This window comes from Bombus impatiens, unplaced genomic scaffold, assembly GCF_000188095.3.
Source record: "Bombus impatiens unplaced genomic scaffold, BIMP_2.2 scf_1002, whole genome shotgun sequence".
In the NCBI taxonomy this organism is placed as follows: Eukaryota; Metazoa; Arthropoda; class Insecta; order Hymenoptera; family Apidae; genus Bombus; species Bombus impatiens.
In genome coordinates this window covers 299016-319353 of record NT_177421.1, presented here as the reverse complement: position 1 = coordinate 319353, position 20338 = coordinate 299016, and the positions used below count along the sequence as shown (strand labels likewise).

At 40.6% G+C, this 20338-nt stretch overlaps 1 protein-coding gene across 1 annotated transcript in view; it reads left to right on the top strand.

The window, feature by feature from the left end:
- Window positions 1-236: 236 nt before the first annotated feature.
- LOC100740194 (protein artichoke) overlaps window positions 237-20338 on the top strand; it is a 178998-nt gene continuing 158896 nt past the window's right edge. Inside the window, exon 1 of the mRNA XM_033323434.1 lies at window positions 237-517. The gene's annotated coding sequence lies outside the window, so the exon portion shown is untranslated. The remainder of the gene's footprint in view (window positions 518-20338) is intronic.

Genomic DNA, 20338 nt, shown 5'->3' with positions numbered 1-20338 from the left:
GATCATCGAGATGAACTGAGAAAGATATTTGGTTGGGAAATCGAATGGTATGCGGTGGTTGCGTGAGACCACAAACAACGAGGATACGACAGCAAAACAAGTAACGTGGTTCCATTAACTGACCGTTCGGAGAACGGTGTCCAGGGTGTCGTTGCTACTTAGTCGTTCTCGTCCCTGCTCGCTACCTTTCGACTGCGCAAAGCAATTGCGCGTTGTAAGCACCAGTCGCGTGGTCGAACTCTCAAGTTAGTCGTCGCCACGGGCACGGATCGCGAGATACTCTTATTGCCAGGTCACCGAGTTCCGATTTCGCCGATTTCACCGATTGTACCGGCAACGAGGCGATTGTTCACGTGCCCAGGACAGTGTGCTAAATGTGGTGACCATGTGGTGACCATGAGGTGCGGATTTTTACTCGAATTTCTTGTTTCGTTCGGACGATGATCGGTAGATTGGTATGAATCGAGGGTGTAAGAAGGATTTCTTTCTGTAGTGTAAGGACTACGCTTCAATTAACGTGAGTACACTTAAACAGAATATATAGAAATATATTGTCGCAGAAGCGAAGAAGACTTGGAATGAAAGACACGTCATGTGCCTTGGCGAGAAACTCGATAATTTGTATCGATTCAATTTCACAGCTAAGATAATATTTAACGAGAACTTCGGTTTATTCTTCGACGAAGTGTGTCTGTTAGAAATTCCACGGGGAATAGTCGTACGAGTAGATTCAATTTACGTAACAAAAGAGTGTTACGAGTTCCTAAAGCGATTTTCTAATGGAAATTGCCGGATCCCTTTCATCTTGATTCTTTGCTACGATCGTTCTTCCGTGTGTCTTGTTCGCGTGTAGATACTTGCCGAAAAGACAAACGAATTATTTGTAATCGCATTTTCAAAGTCGTGCTAATGTTCGTCGATGCAGCGAATTAAATATATTTACGTTGTATTTAAACAAACTTATATAATCGTAATTATAAGATGACAGGAATAGAAGGGATTAAGGATAGGATAGAACAAAGGAAGGGAATTAAGCATATAGACATTATATTTTGACGAATAGATAATTCCAAATGCAGAGTTATATTGAGAACAGCGGTGGACAAGGAGATAAGGAGATTGCGAAATTCGACCAGTTCAAGAGACATTGTTCGTCGACATGCGTTTGACATGGTTTCACGGTGTCCTCTATAACCCGTTCCATACTGTCAGCTCGTGTTAACCCCTCGAGAACGTCCTGTGTAACGTCGTCGCGCTGTCGCTAGGGATTCCAGGATATATGTAGTGAGATGTGTAATGGAAACGCGACCGGAGAAAACGCGGAGGCAGGTGGAGAAAAGAGGCTGACGTGTATAGGCAGAAGATGATGGAAAGAGGGCGATTGATAGGTTGGCAAGAGTGGGACAAAAAGAGAATCGTTTGGGACAGGATGAATGAACGAATGAATAGTGGATGAGGGTTTGAATAAGTTACCGAATTAGCGGATGAGCGAGTAGCTACGCGAAGTTTATGGTGAGTTGGGAAACGAATGAACACGATGATATGAATAGAGGGTTCAGCTAACGAGTAGTACGCGAGAAACGAATAATAGTACTGAATAAAAAAAAAATAAGAATAAAAAAATAAAGAAAGATGTGGAAGCGTGTGTGTAGAGAGAAAGGGGATGAATGGATTTGCGTAAATCGAGAAATACGAATTCAGAAGGGTCGGATAACTATATGCGAGTATAAATAAGGACAAAATGGGCAAATGAACGAAAAAAAAAGAAAATCAATAATACGAGCTGAATGAAACGGAGAACAAAAGAGTTAGCAGGCGTACAAATGGGAGACAGAGAGGCAAGACTAGATAGAGGAGTCTCATTCTAGTATTGACAATACCTATTAACAGGAATATTCCGCTTCCGCATCCAAATTGCGAAACTTTCGACGAATCGCTTTGTCTTCGTCCAGTAGCTCGTGATCAACGTGTACCTATATGGGGCAGCATGCAATTTCGAAAACAATCATCAGATTTAGCATTGCTTTTCAACGATGCCGTATATTACATCTATTATTTTTTGCTCGATAATCGATGGCGATAATTCAAGCACGCTGTTCTCCGAAATTTCGCTTCATTCAAAACAATTTTGTCAATAATGAAAGTAATTAGAACTTCTCGCCCGCCGTGACGTTTCCCCTCGTTACATTTAATATTCCAATTTGCGAAGGGGGTGGAAGGTAGTTGATTGAAACAGTTCTCGAACTAGCCAATCAGGTATCGTTGAAGATTTTCTTTGGACGATCGATTAATCGATTCACCCTCATAGAATGGTCGTGTACGGCGTCTTAATACGTCCGCGGAAAACCAAATGTCCGAGAAATCGATTCCCCTGTTTAAAGAGCGCCGCGAAGTGAAATATTAACTTGCAATCCGAACTGTTTGACGAATGAAATTGTAATCCAACGATCGAAATTGCAAGAACACGAATCTAGCTGTCTAAATTACTCCAAACGAAAAGCGAATATGCTATACTGTTTAAATATTCATGTATAATGACGATATTTCGTGTCGCGACAGTAATTTAGAGATTCATGGCATGTCGCATAAAATTTTTTATTCACGAATGAATTGCCATTTTAAAAATAAATATTTCTACGCGTACAAGTGTCGGTGAGTTTCCTTATAATTGTTCAAAGAATCTGAAATGTTAACAATAGAAAGAACCAATGAACGAAAAAGAACAGGAAGCCTGATAGTACAATAAGTACAGTAAACGTGTATAAAAATACTTTATACTAACTTGACTTTACGAAATGTTAACTTTCTCTTTGCACAGTACCTCTATTAAGCTCGCAGATTAAAAAGCTGTCCTTCCCTTTAATAAATCGCGTGTTAAATCTCTGGATATATCAGCGTATTCGAACAAGAAGAAGAAAATTGCTGAAGAAAAGTAATTTCTTCGTGAAATCTCTCCGCGTAGAAACAAAATCCATCGAATATATAAGTAGACGCGATCTATTCTTGACACAGTTCGTTAACTCGACACTCGTTAAGTCAGCCTGCATTCTAACGAAGTAATTACTCGAACCAGGTGCTATTTCTTGAGTGTTGGCTGCATCGTCTGCCACGGAGTGGCGTCATTAAAAACCGTAGACCGATTCCTCGTTATTTAGGGGCCTTAACGAGCGAAAATCGCGGCACGTTCGACGTATCGAGTTCGATCTAGACGACGGGAAATATTCCGCGACCGGAAGTGTTACGTGTTGAGAAACGCGTTATCGATATAAGTGGAAGCGAGACACGGAATCGAGATCCACTTTGACGCGACAATTATCAGCGGTGGAGACGCGCGGGAAAGTTGCTGAAATGCACGTTCTCGTTCCAGTGTTTCTCTATTTTCTTCTTTTTTAATTCCATACGCCATAAAACACGACTCACCAGACTGCATGAATTTTCGTAACTGGAAACTATGGAAACTGTGAACTAGGAAAAGTTAAGCTCGCTCGAACAAACTTCCAAGAGGCCGTAAACGCCAACGACAGACATGATACGGTTGTAACACCGTCAAAGAATTTTCCAGATATTCCCTTACGCCGGGTCATCCGGCGAACTTACATAGAATTCGAATTTCAAATCGATGAGTCGTATACAGCTCTGATCTGGCGTCTCATGAATTTATTCAACCGCTACCTTATAAAACCGGGTTTCTTGGAAACAGAGAAATTTCACTTTTTGACAACTAAGTCGGCTCTGGTTTCGTATCGTGTAAATAGTCCTTAGATTCCTCGGCTTTCTCATGGATTTTCGAATAAACTATTCATGTATGTTTAAGAGCGTCCATGAAATACGTGAGTGACTTAAAATCAATGGCTACTGATGTAGTGGTCAAGAACTACGGTGGAAGTACAACAAGTAGTAGCTACTCAGTGGAGCAAAAGTTTTATCGAGGAAAATGGACGATCCGTGGGCGCGAACGTGCAGTATGCAAAGCACCGTTGATCGAGTTACTATATGTAACTTTGTTCTTCCTTAGTAAGTCATTATTCGGTTCTAACACATGATACGTCCATTGAAAGCTTCAGTTTCTTTGTCTACATTTAGCAAGAAGTATGTCATTTATTTGTACAATGATTCGTATGAAATTGACTGTGAATTTATGCTCTTTTGCTTGAAATAAAGTTCCAAGTTTTTCAATGCTATCTGTACAATAGAACAATGAACACTCATGAAAGTCGAGTCGTCTTCCTTTATGATATTACATTCAATTATTTTACGGCTAAAGACGTATATTATATTATCATATACAGGGTGGTTGGTAACTGGCGGTACAAGCGGAAAGAGAGTGATTCTACGCGAAAAAAGAAGTCGAAAATATAGAATAAAATTAAAAAAAAAATTTTTTTTTTTAATTTTTCCATCGAGACAACGATCTACAGTGAGATCCTTTATAACGTACCGCACGCGTACCGAGCGAAAATTCAACGTCGATTTTCTCGAAAACAAAGCCTCAAACGAAAAATTGTTATTCTATATTTTCGACTTCTTTTTTCGCGTAGAATCGCCCCCTTTCCGCTTGTACCATCAGTTACCAACCACCCTGTATATTGTTTTTGAAGAGAAACGTACCAGTAAATACAATCTATCGCTGGTCTTTCAAATTTTTATAAAATGATAATCTTATACAATTCAAAACAATGATATTTTTCGAAAATAGAATTGGGATACGATTTCGATTCAACTCCTGAACTTACTTCGATGAAAGATAGAAGTATAATTATTTTAATCACGAAAAGCAGACGATTTGTAAGTTACAGTCTTTTATCTTGAAATCATTTTTCTTCGCTATTCGTGTTTCATACAGCGTTTTAATCTCTTCTTTGTTTCTCGATCCACATCCTTCGATTTTCAACATATGAATTCTTCTTTTCAAAATCGCTCGCTCGTCCCTCGTGAATACGTCAAGCATCTAGAGTGCGCAGTTGTAGGGAAGATTTCCTTTCCATCGCGGTGTTCCGATTTCCATCAGAGCTATCGACATCGGCGCGACGCCACTTTGCAGCACCATGAATAATAGACGCAGAACTATTCTCGCGCGTGACTGTGAAAATAAAAGAAGAAGCGAAACGAAAAGATCCGACGTTGTGTCTTCGATGAGGCATCTGAGAAATCTCGGTGAATTTCTGGAAATACGTGTCGTTCTCACTTTCTTTTTCCTTTTTTCTTCGTTTCTTTTGTTCGCGAGAAGACACGCAATTCGCGTCACGACATCGTGAATCGTTTGCGAAGAAAAAAAAAAAATAAAAATAAAAAGATCGTAAAGAAAAGATCGAGGAGGTTAACGCACTCGAACGGCGATTGAGAGTAGAGTCCTGGCAATGGATTGCCTGCAGGATTTCTGGTTGGACTGTTGGCTGGGGCGTGATAGCGTAGCACGGAAATGGGGAAACTTTTAAGGCGTCTCGAAACACAAAGTGCTACTTGAATTCCGTGCGGCTTACGCAGCAGGTGAACGCGCTCTTTCCAGCCGCCATTTCGATTGGTAATCCCTCGATCGAACTGCATGGAACTCAAACGAAATGGCTGACTGAAGAAATCGTGCGTCAGGTGCTTCATCGAGACGGCCGAGTTGAATTTTTTTCGGATAGAATACAAATGAAACGAGATAGAATTCTTTTTATTTTCGCATCGTGAAGAGATATTTCCATTTGGAGGTATCTTTAGATCTTTTAAGATGAAAAATTAGTGCCTAAGTGGCATATCAATGAGCTTAGAATTTTTTTATGGACGAAAGGAAATAGGAGGAATGCCAATTTTAACGAATCTTGAGTTTAACATTTTTTCGTATGCTCCTGTGTTCTTCATCAGTGACTATGTCGCATAAATTTGAGTAAAAATTTTCTGAATTTTGTAGTGCTTATAAGAAATTAAGACATACTTAACACCATAAAAGTTGAAAATGACGCAGTATAAAATGACAAATCAAATGTTTTATTTTGATATAATATCTATGAGACAATATGAAGTTGTGACATTATACATTGAAAAATAAATTTTCCTTTTCTGAGAAATGTTGAAACTTGTTCGCTCTTTTTCCGTGGGTGCTTCATATGTTTCGCTATTCTTTAGGAATATGCAGTACGAGTTTCATGTAATTATCGTTATTATTACATAAGTCGTTACATGTTTCCTGTTATCTTCGTTGATTCACATTGTTGTATTCGTAACTACGCATAAGTTACCTAAAAAAAGATTTTTATGAAAATAGGCCATACATAGTAACTTCGTCTTCTTTAATTCATTTGTTCTACTCGAGCTACAGGTACCTACCTACCACGAAGTTTCTTCGTTAGTTATCGATACACGAGCAGTTTGGCCTCGGTGATCTTGTTAATCCGCCGAACATCGTTGTCCCGATTTTTGCAAAGCAAATGTATCGGTGGAAATTTCCGCAGCGTATTTATCGAAGTCACGACGCAACCATAAGTATCAATATATGAATAATGGAAGCCGAATGATCCATATTGAGATGCATGAATAATGGAAAGGAATGTAACTCGATTAAAAATTTAAAGCCGCGAATCGGGGGCGAGAAGTTCGGATAACGAGCGGTAAACGAAAGAATACACGACGAGAAAAAAGCCGATCAATAATTAACGAGCACTCTTTCGAAGGCTCTTAACGTACATTCACATCCTTCTAGTGCCCTCGTACGTCTGGATGACACCAAACAAGTGTAGACACAGCTTAGGTATCTACATACTCTAGATTGAATCATGTTCTTGTTGAAGACAATCTTGAACGAGTATGATAAAATAATAAAAATCATCAGTCGTTATTCTAATAACTACACTCGCTATCAGAAGCATTATCTTTGAAAACAGCTCTCGCTACTTTCGGTTTCGAGTCTCTCGGAAGCCAATAAATTGCTTAACTTCGATTTTTATTCATTTCTTAGTTCTATAACATAATCGTTGCAAGGAGATGACATACATAATGGCAGATTCCAAGATCAATCTAACAAATACTGTTTGTATCATCAACACTTCTACTTTTTAGTTTACGAAGACGATCAATGTGGTTTCTGAATAGCTTAAACGATCTAATTAGGGTCAGTGGCAAATTTAAATTTAAACATAAACAAAGAATAAAAGAATCTTTCTAGAACCTTTAAGAAGAATAGGCGAGTCTCCGCGGTATGAAACGGACGCGTGACAAATAGGAAGTCGGTGAAAGCCACCGACGACTTGTTGGCGATCGGATGAAAATGTACTCTAAATATATCGATGCTGTGGCTGACTGAAAGGAAAAAGAGAGAAAGAGAAAGAGATAAAAGCAGAAAGAGAAAGAAATAAAGACAGAGAGAGAAAGAGAGAGGGAGAGAGAGAGGAGGCTTTCGTAGCGGCGGAAAAGTTTTCACGAGCTGGCCGTTTCATTACCTTTCACCTAGGTACAAGCAAAAGCACGAGTACGAAGACATTATTACGCGCGTATTTTAACGAACATGTACTGCACCGGTGTACAGAGCGTGGCCAACTCATTGGCGGTGAATTCAGTCTGCGAGAGAGGGAATCAAAGGCCTCCCACTTGCGAGCTTCCCTCGTCCTCCCTGTTCTCTTATTTTGCCTCTTCGCTGCTTGCCCTCCGCCCATTCCGTCTGTAACATCGCCAAGTGATCCTCGCCAACTCACTCAAGCTTGTAACGCGTGATTTGTTACTGGTACTTTTTCGCCTCGACCTGTTTTCCAGTTATGCGCTTTTAAATCGGAGAGGGCGAGTTTCGAGCGACACATAGAATTTGACAACGATCGTCTGATCAGAAAAAAAATTGTAATTTTGATTATTTTCTATCGCCCAATTCTTTGTATGGTTTTTAAATCTCTCAATCATTAAGGATCCTTGCAAACATCATCGAAATAGAGTAACGCGTAGGGAGAAGTCACGAATGATCTTCTTCGTCTAAAGATTTCTGCTTTGAATTTGATGACGTTTCCGAGGATATGTACAGGTTAATTTTCATATAGAGATGATTCTATATGAATAAATAACTACGGTAGGTCAAATATTTTAGCGCCAAACGATGTTAGTCTGCATAGTGTCAAATGACATTTTGACAGTTAGACAATCGTTCGGAACACTGTGCGATACGCTGCTACAATCGCGATCTTTGTGGAATTCGTCGATTCCAGCCCCTTCCAACCAGATCGTTTCTCGCTCGTATGTCGGGAATCCATCGATCGGAACGAAATTCGCGCGAATCTAGACATCAAAGGAAATTCGGAAGAGATATAGAAATAGAAAGTTTTATTCGATCGTATGCTGAAACGCTGGATAGATGGAATTTCGGGGTCGTTTTGTTTGAGCGCCGCTTTTCGAGCCACTCGGTTTCCACCGTTTCCGACAAATTTTTTACCCTATACTCTCTTTCCGGCTGTTTTCTTTTTTTTCCTCTACCTCTCGCCGCTCGAACAATACGAACGAAATTGTTAATAGGTTCGGTGGCCGTCGGTTAAACCTGAATCGAACGTCACTGGCAATTTCGCGGCTCCGTGCTGTTATCCGACGAATTCGATTTCAAACGATTCACGACCGACAATGTTTCGAAAAACCTACTTTCGATTTTTTTCGCCATTTTCTTCTATTTTTGTAGTTCGGAAACCATGCGTTTCCAATCAAATTCTGGCGTCCCCTGCCAGTGGCCTAGCGTTCTGTCGTTCTTCCTATTCTGAAGAGTCGCCAGGTCTATAGTCGTAGTTTATGTTTCTGACAGACCTAGTGTTGGTGTTTGTACAAACTTTACATTCTTTTACTATTGCGACTTGTAATTGATAGCGACAACTATATAAATAGAAAAGTAAAAGAGTAAATAGAAAATTTCGATAGGTCGTTTTAATGCAAATTAAAAATCTAGCACCTGGTAAATTTAGTTCTACATTACGTGTTTCAATTTATGTAACATTCATGTAATATTAAACGAATCGTGTACTCACGTAACACTAAAAATGTCAAGACCAGAAATAAACGCGTACGAGCTTGGCAACCGTAAAAAGGGAAACAATTACTTATAGACGAGCAGAATGTTTCATCAAGTAAGTATTTTTGGCGTGAAAGATGACTAAATAAATTCCTAAATGATACCTCAATATGTATTGAGAATACACACGTTCTCCTTCATGATGCAGACGTCGTATCACTCGTATACGTCTTCCGTTCGAGAGAACGTGGAACAATTTCCTTCTCGCGTGTATTCCAAGTTCAATTTCTATCCTGTTCGACTTCACGCTTGACATGGAACTCGTAACAGAGGCTGTATATTTTGTACTTGGATGCGCGTGCTTTCACAAGAAAGTTTCGATGAGCCTAGATACAGAACGTTAGAATTCCTACGACTATGACGAGGTCTTTAAAAACAGTAGAATATACGACAAAAGCAATTTTCTTTACAATTTAATATCTAAGAAGCTCCGCAAAGTAAAAAAAATACATCATTGATCTTCTTCTAATAATATTGCGCTAAATCAAGATGAAAAATGTTCACAGCTAGTCAAAGGTAAAAAAGAAACTTTCATTATTCCCTTGCTTCATACTTTGGCAGATCATCTTCGGTGAGTTTGTAGATCAAAAAACGTCTACGTGTTCCAGGAGATACACTCTAAGAGTAAAATTATGCGACGTGTAGTGATTCTGGTTGGTAAAGAAAATGTGTGTGATTCGAGTTGCGAGTGATTCGAATTTACATCAGAGTGACTAGAAAATAAACGTCGGTGATACCGAATCGCGGCTGCAAAAGATTGAACCCTGACGAGAAATAAAAAACATCTAGTAGGTGAGCAGGGGTTGAATCGCGGTGTGTGTGCTTTTTACACACGTAAATAGCGGCCTGTGCTTGAGTCGCGCTTCATCTCTGGCGACCGGCGTGCATTGTTTTGCAGGCAGAGAAAAATGGTTTATGCTCGACGGTAAAATGCCGCCACGCTTGCCCCTCGTTGAACGACACACTTTTTCGCCTGAATTATGCACGTCCGCGCGGCAGACACGGCGACGAAATCCGACACCCTTTTACAAGGATCGAATGCACGCGATATAAAATCGTTTCGTGCGAGACCATTCTCGCGGCTCGCATCATTTGCACCGCGCGTCACAGTTACGATCAAACAGATCGCTTGTTCCTCTATTTACATCTCTTATCGTCTCAGATCTAGATACATGTAAAAATATACACGAGCTTAATTTATTCTTGGAGAAAACCTAGTCGACGACACTGCGAACAGGAATTTAATTTATTAAATAATAATACGTTTTGGTATTCGGAAGCGAAATTCATAATATAATGAAATCATTAAATGGAAATTAACTGGTTCCACGAGAATAACTTTTGTCACGAGATCCACGAGTTCATCGTTTAATTAAATCATTGTTCTTCCATCGTATAAGCGTGAATACATTCATAGCAGACATGTAATAAATGATATATTATAATTATAATATAACGAATGTTTTAATAAAAATGATTGAAATCCGTCAATAAGAAATTAAAGACGCTAGGGTATCCTCTTACTTTTCTTTTACTTCTCTGTAAAAAGACAAGACAGGGACTGTGTCTATTACTATCTTTGAACATGGTCCATTTTTCTTGGATTATTATCAAAATTATGAAACGATGACAATGTCCATGAGAAAGAGTAAATATTTTTGAACGACAAATAAGTCGTATAAACGATATTTATAGCTGGCGGCTCAATCTTGCAAGAGATTATTCATCCGGATGCAACCTGCAAACGGTGGGATTGAATTTTCAGTTCCATTTTCATTAATACAGGAAAATTTGCGCTCGAAACGAAACTGCATTCTGCTGAAATTTCACCAGATGAACGGTTACTCGCTAATTCTCAGGAGAGAAGATTGTCGAGCATTTACGCAATGAAAATTCTTGGAGTAATTGGCTTGTGTACTTGGCTCCGGAAGAACGTAATTCCCACGATTGTACTATCTCCTTGGAGATAGAAACGCGACTTACAATTTTGACGCGCTTTCAGCCTCATAATTCATGAAAAACTGACACCGTATATCAGTGTTATGTAAAAGATATCGTTGCGGCGCTAGTGGTAACTTTTCATCGTTTAAAGATCGTATCTCGTCGTTGGCCGCGATCCAGATTGCTCCTTAAGCGAGACGTTTCTTACGACGAAACTGCCCATCGAGGCCAAAGTGGCCTCTTGATTTTGCGTGAAATGTTTGCCCAACTCGATCGACCGTGTCGTCCCACATGTAGCCATTGTTTGAGCAATCAACGTGTCCCGTAACACTAGAAGTAGATTAGAGTAGAAGCATCTCCCACAGTCTCATTGGCATAGAACACGTTAACTTTCCAGTGAAATTTTCTACCATTTTATCTCAATAAACACGACATCTTATAGTGTCTTATAAATAGACAGCTGACTATAAATGGGTAGCTTAGAACATATGAATGAACGGTTGAAAGATATAGTTTCAAATAACTTCGCTCTTTGCAAAATTAATATCAGAATCGCGATGCCAGCGTATTAAATGAGTATCTTGATTCAAAGCAACGTTATAAGGGAATTAAACGTAATTAAATCGAAAGTCTCTGAAACGATTATGTGAACGTCGTAAACACGGCATTATATCTCGTTATATTCCTTTCGTGTCGTGTACTTCGAGTAAAACGCTTTAGTTAGTGTCTCTGGGGCTAATGAACATCGACACCATTTTCTTTAAACGGAGCAATCGTTACATCCCATAAGAACCCTTTGGTTTCATTCAAGAATCGCCGTCAGATTCCCAGATGAGCCATTGGAAGGTGTTCGTGTAACATAAAGACGATGATGTCGCTTTTCGTTCCCTGATCCGGAAAAGCGTGGCGTCGGGACGCTCGATCAGAAACCCGATCGCGCGTGTCGACGGGCGTTTGTCAACTCGCGGAAGCGTCCCGATTTGCGCTCTCCCGTCGGTTTAAAGCGGACCTAGTGACAGGACCATCATCGACGCGGTTCGCTTTACAAAGATAGATCGAGAACGCCATAGCTAACCGAGGGGATGATCGACGATCGGAATGATGTCCCTGTATATCCTCGACCAAGTTTCTCTGACGTATATCGCGCGTAGAGTCCACCAGAGGAAAACGAGATCAAACGGAGAAACGGGGACGAGAATCCTGATTCTGTATGACGGATGCTCGCCTTAAACGGGACAACGATTCGCGTATCACTCTTTTCGCGCGAATAATGGTTGTCTCGATACGTCCAACAACGGTTGACGAATGTTCGATCAAGTCTCTCGGCGGAAACAAAGCATTGAAAGGATCTGTTCGAGCGACCCTCCGGGTTAACTCGATGCTTTACTAGATACCGTTCTTTGTGAGAGGAACGAACGCGTAGCCGCCGCTGATTGCGTCATTGTTTTCCACGACTAGCTACGGAGTTATCGAAATCGTCGCTATTTTTTGGCCATCGGCGCTCTTTTGTCCGCGAATCGGTCAATTCTTTCCCAAACTTTTCTAGCGAACGCTGAAAAAACTACAGGTGTTTGACGATATCCAGGATTTTACGCACTTTGTCAACGCCATTAGCGGAATTTTGTGTTGAAGCTTTTAACTACCCCTTGTCGCGTGACTCGTAATCTTTCGAATGCCTCGTTGCTTTACACGTATTGTACTTCGCACGATTTTCATCAAAGTCGAGAGATAGGATCAAGATCTATAGTACGTACAACATTTTTAATTATACATTAATTATATATTAATATTTGTTCAGTAGATTCGCGTAAGACACGAGTATTGAATTGAGACTATTTTCCGAAACTTCGAACACGAAACTGTGTGCAACCGTGCGTCGTTCGATCAATGGGAAACTTGATCGGATCTGTTCGTTGCCCTCTGGGAAGTTAATTGGAATTCTTGCAATGCGAGAGAGCGACAATTTCTTGGTGGTGTTCACGAAAGCCAAATCATCGTCGTTTCGTCCGAATTCACTCCAGCAATTCAGCGGATTCAACTCTTTAAGTGGTCACCAAGCTGTTTAAAGAGCTTGCCAATTTCCGGCCGGTTGTACCTCAACGTGCGACCGCGGAAGTTATCGCGTTACACAGCCGGAACAAAGAGCTTCGAAGTAAACCGTAGAACAAGTTTAACTAACTAACCGCGTCGGTACAGTCGAATAAAATATCTCTTACCTAGGTGTATGACTTTAATCGGCCATTTCTTTTACGTAACTTTTTATTTTTTAACACCGGACTCTGCCATAACTCGATTATTTGCCATAACTAGCCATATTTTCTACATACTTTTTGACTATAAAAACTATGTGTGAGCATATTCTTGTTTTTTAATGAAGCGCTTTTGTATCGGATTCTACATTTCATTTTTATGGTATCAAATTTCTGTAATCATGTAAGCGTACTATCATTCATATTCATTGATATTACGTAATTAAATATAATGAATACAGCGGTATGCAGTTACTTGTTTCAACGATTGTATATGGCTTTTAATTATGCAGGATAACATACGAAACACAGAGGTAAATTTATTCGGTTTTCTTCTGGGATATCGTGTATGTTGATTTTTAGATGCGATGCTTTATCTTACTCTCGAGGATTGTTAATAATTCTTCCTTGTATCCCAACGAGACGCGAAAATTACGAAATTAACGCGTGATCCTTAGGGATGGAGGTTGTTCCAGCTAAGAGATTCACTTTCAAGTTCTTTGAAAATCTAGTTTCATGCAAGATTCAACTCGCCCCGTCTCATTTTGTATGCCTTTTAGCAAATTTCCACGAGAATTCCAGGCACAAGATGATCAGATTTCATGTTTCATCGGATTTGCTGCAACTTTCTTCCCAGGTTAAGATTTACCTTCGATATCTGAAACTTCCTTCGCCCCTCCCTCTTTCTTTCTTTAGTTTCGAATTTTCTTTCCTTAGAAAAACCATCAGCGACACGCGCCCGCTTCCTCCGTAGAAAACGAATCCAAGAAAATTCGCTACCGTTGCAAACTCATAGCCAAAGGGAAAATCTCTCTCGCGATATTCGCTGAGACTCTCATTTTTTACACTCTGTGCTGATATTATATTTTGCCTTTCGAAATTTGGTTTTTTTTATTCCTGTGAACTACAGAGTACACGAAAGTCGCGGAACTCGTTTCAATATTTCAACGAAAGGATTCGAAATGATAAAATTTGGACGAATTTAACACTGGCTCCATGTCCGTGATATCTAGCGGTGGAAATTGATACAGCCGATTTGACAGACTACATGAAAATTTCGCTATCGACTAAAAGTGTCATATTTATAAGCATCAGGACACAGAGTGACGAAGAAAAGAAAATGGAAATAGGATACACCGAGATTAAATTTAGGTCTTTGACCATGGGAAAGATTCAAATTGTATAATAACTGAATGTCCAAGAGAACATTAGCGGGACCACAAATTTTAATTTTCCAAATCAAAAGCGCGGAATGAAAAACTAACATGATAAAGGATTATATTTGTAATATATTCGGGAGGGTGGAAAAATTAAAAGAAATTAAACCGTGTGGAAAGCAGAATAAAATAAAAATTGAGTATATTAAAACCACGAAAGTACGACGAAATGCAACGCAACATAGTATTACAGAACGAAATTATAACGCAATGCGATACCAGACAACGAAATACAGCGCAATGAAATACGATACAACTTGGACGTGCATTTTCCCTGCAATATCCTAATATCAGTGGATTCTTTCTCTCTTTCTCTATTCTACCATCTCTTTCATCTTAATAATATATAAGCATTTTCCCTTCTGTCTAAGGTCACACATTTTCAAAAGATATTCGATTACCCTAAATTTTCGGTAATTATCCTTTCTTTTTATCTTAATCTCAAACACTCGTTCCATCCATCCGCACCTCTATCGCTTAAAATTTAATCACACCGTAACGCAAACAATTGTCCAAAAATTCTCGTTTCCCCGGAGATTTTCGTCTACTACCAGGCTGTACTTTTAATTTCGAACATTCGCGCGTCCACTTAGCCAAAAATTCTTCAACGAAAGAAGCAAACACTCGCTGACAGACACAATGACCGAGGCTGGCAGCGCTGTAAAGCGGAAGTTGGCGAGTTAGCGGTGGAGAACTCGCGCACCACGATTAGAATACTCGAGGATATTGCGTATAAGCCGAGTGAAAATGCTTGCAACTGAAGATATGCATCACCGGAGTCGGGTTGGAGTGCGTACTCCATCGGTCTGAAAGCAGGCGCTGCTGCGAGAGCCTCTTGACGGAAGGTAGAGCGGTCCTTCGAAAGTTTCGCGAGCACGTAGTCGGCGCGCTCGCGTGCTTCCGCGCCTCGCCTCTCGCCTTCGTTCTAAATTTTATTCGCGGGTGATCTCTCTGGAGATTTCTCCGGTCATCTGTATCCGGTCCATTCGTAAAAAAGCGACACCCTGTCACTGACTAGAATAACTACGGGATTCATGGTTGCGTAAGAACAACGAGCCAACACTAGCTGATGAGCAACGCCACGTAAACCTTGGCTTCCCGAGATCGTAAACCGCCCCGTAAATCGTCTCTTACTTCGCTTGAACCGCGACAACTCAACAAATTTTCTCATGGGACCGAACGAGAATTCTGCGAACCCCGGCGGCGCTATAAAAATGGCACGAGTTCTGCCGGATGCTATTCGATTTCGAATTTTCGCGTTTTCCTACGGAATTTATATACGTATGCAGATTCCAGCGTTTGCACGGCCACTGGGGGAATTTTTTCGTTCGATGCGATAACGCGAATACTTGGGATATATTTCCGGAATCCTCCTAGTCATACTATACCGTGTAGAGAATTCGAAATCGTTCCTTAAAGGGAGTTCCGTTTGGCTAGGCAAGAAGCACGCCACTTTCTCTTCGGTCTATCGATCACCGTTGACCATTCAACCGCGATAAAATGGCCAGTTACTCGCGTGGCAAACCGCATGGTTGTTATTTACGAGGGCCATTAAGAAGCATCCGACGGGACGGTGGGTGAATGAAGGGTCAGCCAGTGCACCGGCGACAAGAAATTGAATCGTTCTTCGAAGGAAGCTCGTTCGTGACCATAATCGTCCGCTCGGCTTCGATCGGAACAAATGCAACACACAAAACACGAAACGTTTTCGACGGGCCAGAGTTTCCTCCCGTGGAAATACGTGGAAACTTCTCATTCACGAATTCGAGCGAACCTTCTTCCAGATGGTGAAAGATGTAATTTACAGTTAGCACTCGGGGCCAAAATGAACGTCAGCAGTTTGTCTGCGAATCTACTGCTCGCGGAACTTGTAAAAGTGGATTCTACTTTTCGTCGACGCCCCTCAATTATAACTCTGAAACATGTTTTCCGGAACGATAGTAAGACGCAAAGATCGCATGTTTGCTCCTCTTTCTACCGTATCATTTCTTCCCTGAATGATTTAACACCGCCTTGTTTCTTTTTCTTCCTTTTCTTTTCGACAAGTGAGACGATAAACGAATCGTTGCACTAGAAAGGGACGCGTGGTTTGTTTTAAAACAACGAACACGTCGGTTCTGATATGAATTCGATTGCGTATGAAGATCACGGGATCTGATAAGATCGTTTTTGTCGATGCTTCTATTATTCTTAAATTTTGGAGTATTTTGTTCATGAAAAATCGCACGAAGATTTATCGTGTTCTTGTTCCGCAGTCTTGATATGAATTTGATCTCGTAGTAAAGAAATAAAGGGTACAAAAAAGAGCCATTAATTTTAAAACGAATGTTTCGTTTATTCTTCGATAAGCACAGAACAGTCGGTTGAACTATCTAGGGGAATAAGATTGCACAACGTATAATTTCTCCGATCGATACGAACAGTGATACGAAAGTATACAATTTGTGGATAAAAGATATAACAGCACTTTCTTCGGTGATTGAACGGATAACCGAGGATGATAGATGAACTTAAAAATTAGATTTTTTTATTTTCTGAAAAAGCAAAAATAGACGTGGAATCCGGCGGCTGATCCATGTAATCCATCGGTGTTATTACCAGGCTGCAAATAGACTGGCTTAGCGTAGGTTAGTCTGCGATACACTGGCAGCAGTAGTGGTCGTTATAAATCAGCCCTGACGAGCGGGGATCGATTTCCCGGTATATAAGATACAAGAAAAATCGGTTAATATATTCTCCAGTTTCGGTTATCGATTCAATTCACCGTGTAAAAGTTCTATTTCCATCATCGCGATAACGAATTTTAATCTTACCAGATGGAATTACCGAAACTTGGGAGCAATTACGACGCATCCGAGGATATGACAAATTGTTCCACTTCGAGTTCGCCCAATAGCTTATAGTTCTCTGCTCTAACTCCATTAATAAACCAGATTAGAAGATTACAAGTTTAACTCTCTGGTAGCACGCCGATTTGATACCGGGTTTCACGCGGAATCTGAAATTTATGGACGAAAGCATAAACCAAAGTGTTCGATCAAAGGAACGCTAAACGGGCAAGCTGCATACCGGTGACGAGAAAAGCTGGAATGTTTCGTTCTTGTATACGTCGTGTACTGTACAACGAACGAACGTGTGCTCGAAAACGAGGAGAATAAAAAGTATACGAGTCGATATAAATGTACGATCCTGTAGGACAGAATCACACGAAGCAATCGCAACAGACATTTTCCGCGCGACAGGTCGCTCGACGGGCTGCGCGACATTAATTATCGAGTAATGCAGTGTGACACATTAGCGCGTAAAGGGGGAAATTATGGGCATAAAACGGCAGGGACAAAAGCGACGAAGGCGACAAAGGGACAGCCACCAAATATTTTCCGAGTTGGGAAACTCTCTGATGGACCAGATACAGCCGAACGACATGACGGTTTTAATGAAACCCGATGATCGACTTCCGGTCCAACGATTTCGCGGTGAACGTTGAATAAATATCCAACAAAACGAGAATGTCTGCTTTTCCCACTCTTCCTACCTCTCTCTCTCTCTCTCTCTCTCTTTAAAATTTGTCTTTCTGTTTCATTTCCTCTCTTTCTGTTCGGAAAAACAAACGAAGTGAAAGAGAGGGCTGCTGTGGGGACAAATATTATAATTCATTCACCATGAAATACCGTGTGCAATGGCGCGTTCGTCAAACCATTTCCGTTAATGAGTCACGTGATGTTATCAGGTAAAGGGTGGTCATGTGTCGTGTGATTTTATCAGGTTCAAAGTGCCTTCGCAGAATTAGAGTGATCCCAGATAATTAAATGGATACGACCAGTGCTGTGACGAGTTTCGTATCTTTCGAGTTAGGTTAATGACCGTGTCTATGCGATTTTGTTTAGTAAAGCTCAACCGTAAGGCGATTTAACTTGTCAGACGGATTGTCGATATAATACTGTCTTTATTTAACGACCATATAGTTCACCATATAGCGTTTTATGTTCTAATAAAACAGTCAGAATTTCTCATAAGTCAAACATATACCAAACTGCGAATGTTTGTACAAATTCATATTTTTATGGATTATGTCTTTTTTTACGCATTAAATGTTATAACGAATATTAAATATATCTTTCATGACGAGAAGGATCGACCCAGTTCACGGTCTAATGCTACCTTAAAAACTCCATTGAAAACATGAAAAAGCGGAATTGCAGTGGGCGTTGCAATACTTTGCAAAGTACACCAGGTATTATAATATTTTTCTACTCCCATACATTACCAATGCTCGAATTAAACGTTGTCAAACGCATCGGTGTGCTTCATCGCGAAGGTAAAAGTTTGATTACTCGTAACGGGAGGTGTGTCAGATTGTTCTACAAAGATAATCTACCGATAGAAGGATTAACGGGCTCGTTTAATGTTTCATAAAGCGGTAAACGGTGCGCTGGGTGCAAAGATACGGAGAAAGATACGTTTCAACGCGATTGTCCGTATCGAGTTCGTAACGACGAACGTTAACAATGTTTCGTCCTCTTAAATCGCAAGTGTCAAGCGTTAAATTAGATAATGCGACATCCCGTGCGCGTTCCCATCGAAACGACGCAACAATGATTCCAATTGTCCCTTTAAATCGATGACAATCGCGGTGATATCGCGCTCGTACGGATACGTAGGATCGCAGAAAATACAATTGGAACGAACCTATCCACCACGCATCGACAGGGTATTATTATTCCAGTAACAAGCGACGCCGAGCAAGCGCGTCGTCCACCGATCGGGAACGGGAGGCGGCTGGTTGGAAATAGTAGGCGGCAGTGGCGCATAAATACATCGATAACCCACAAAACTCACCGCGTTGCAATTTGACCGGAACGCTATATCGGAACGGTGCAGTTGTCAGATGCAGGACGTTTAATCGTGGCATGCGAATGCGCTCCCGATGATCGATAAATTATCGATACTGTATTTGACTTTTTTATCCGGTACTAGAGAAAGCATTTGTCCGGTCCCTAAAGAAACTTCAGGAAAGTAGGTCTATAAGAATTTGAGGCCAGACGAAATTTACGACAGGATCAGATTGCTATTTCTATGAGATAAATGATAGTTTTTTTTAATTATCTGGATATCAACTGTCAGATGGTAGACAACGTAGCTGTGGCTCGGCAAATAGCATGCATTTTCAACTTTTACTGTTTTCATCTTTTCTTTGCCGTAATAGCAAATATCGTGTCATAAGTTTCATCAGGTTTTTATCACTTTCTACAGTACTACACGCGACGTTCGTACCGATGAGTGGACAGCAAAATTGATCAGGTGAAAGAAAGTGCAGACTGTCATATGTTTGGGTTTTGCGATGGACGTGTAGCCGGTAGCAGTTTCTTCAGAAGTATGTTTGAACCTGTCAAAAGCTAAAAAGATCACTTCCAGTTTTCGTAATTCTATTACGTAAGTAATGCAATTAATATTCGACTCTCGAAAAAGCAGACGATTTACTTCGATAAATTTACTTATCAATGTATACTTTCGATACATTGAGTCGTTTATTATAGTCATTTTCGTGGAAATAAGTAACATAATAATCCAAAATGTATTCGTCATGTGGAAGTTCGGTACAGGTCTAGTGTACGCGCCGAAGTATATTTTTTCCTATTCTCTGTAGGCGCGACGTTCGATCGCAAAGGCATGTCGTTCACCCTCGCGGCACTTTCTTTATTGCGATACAATTTCACCTTATCTTGATCGATTGCTTCCTTCCATTATGCGCGTGTGCATGTGAGCTATGAAATACGTTTTCCTGAGAAACGCGGTTAGCCGAGCGAGTTATAGGCGCATTCCGGCGCGATTACGAGCAGGCGCAGACGACCGCCGCGTTACATAGAAATCGGCGCCGGTCTTCCGACCGAACTTCGACCGAACGTGTGTGCATAAAC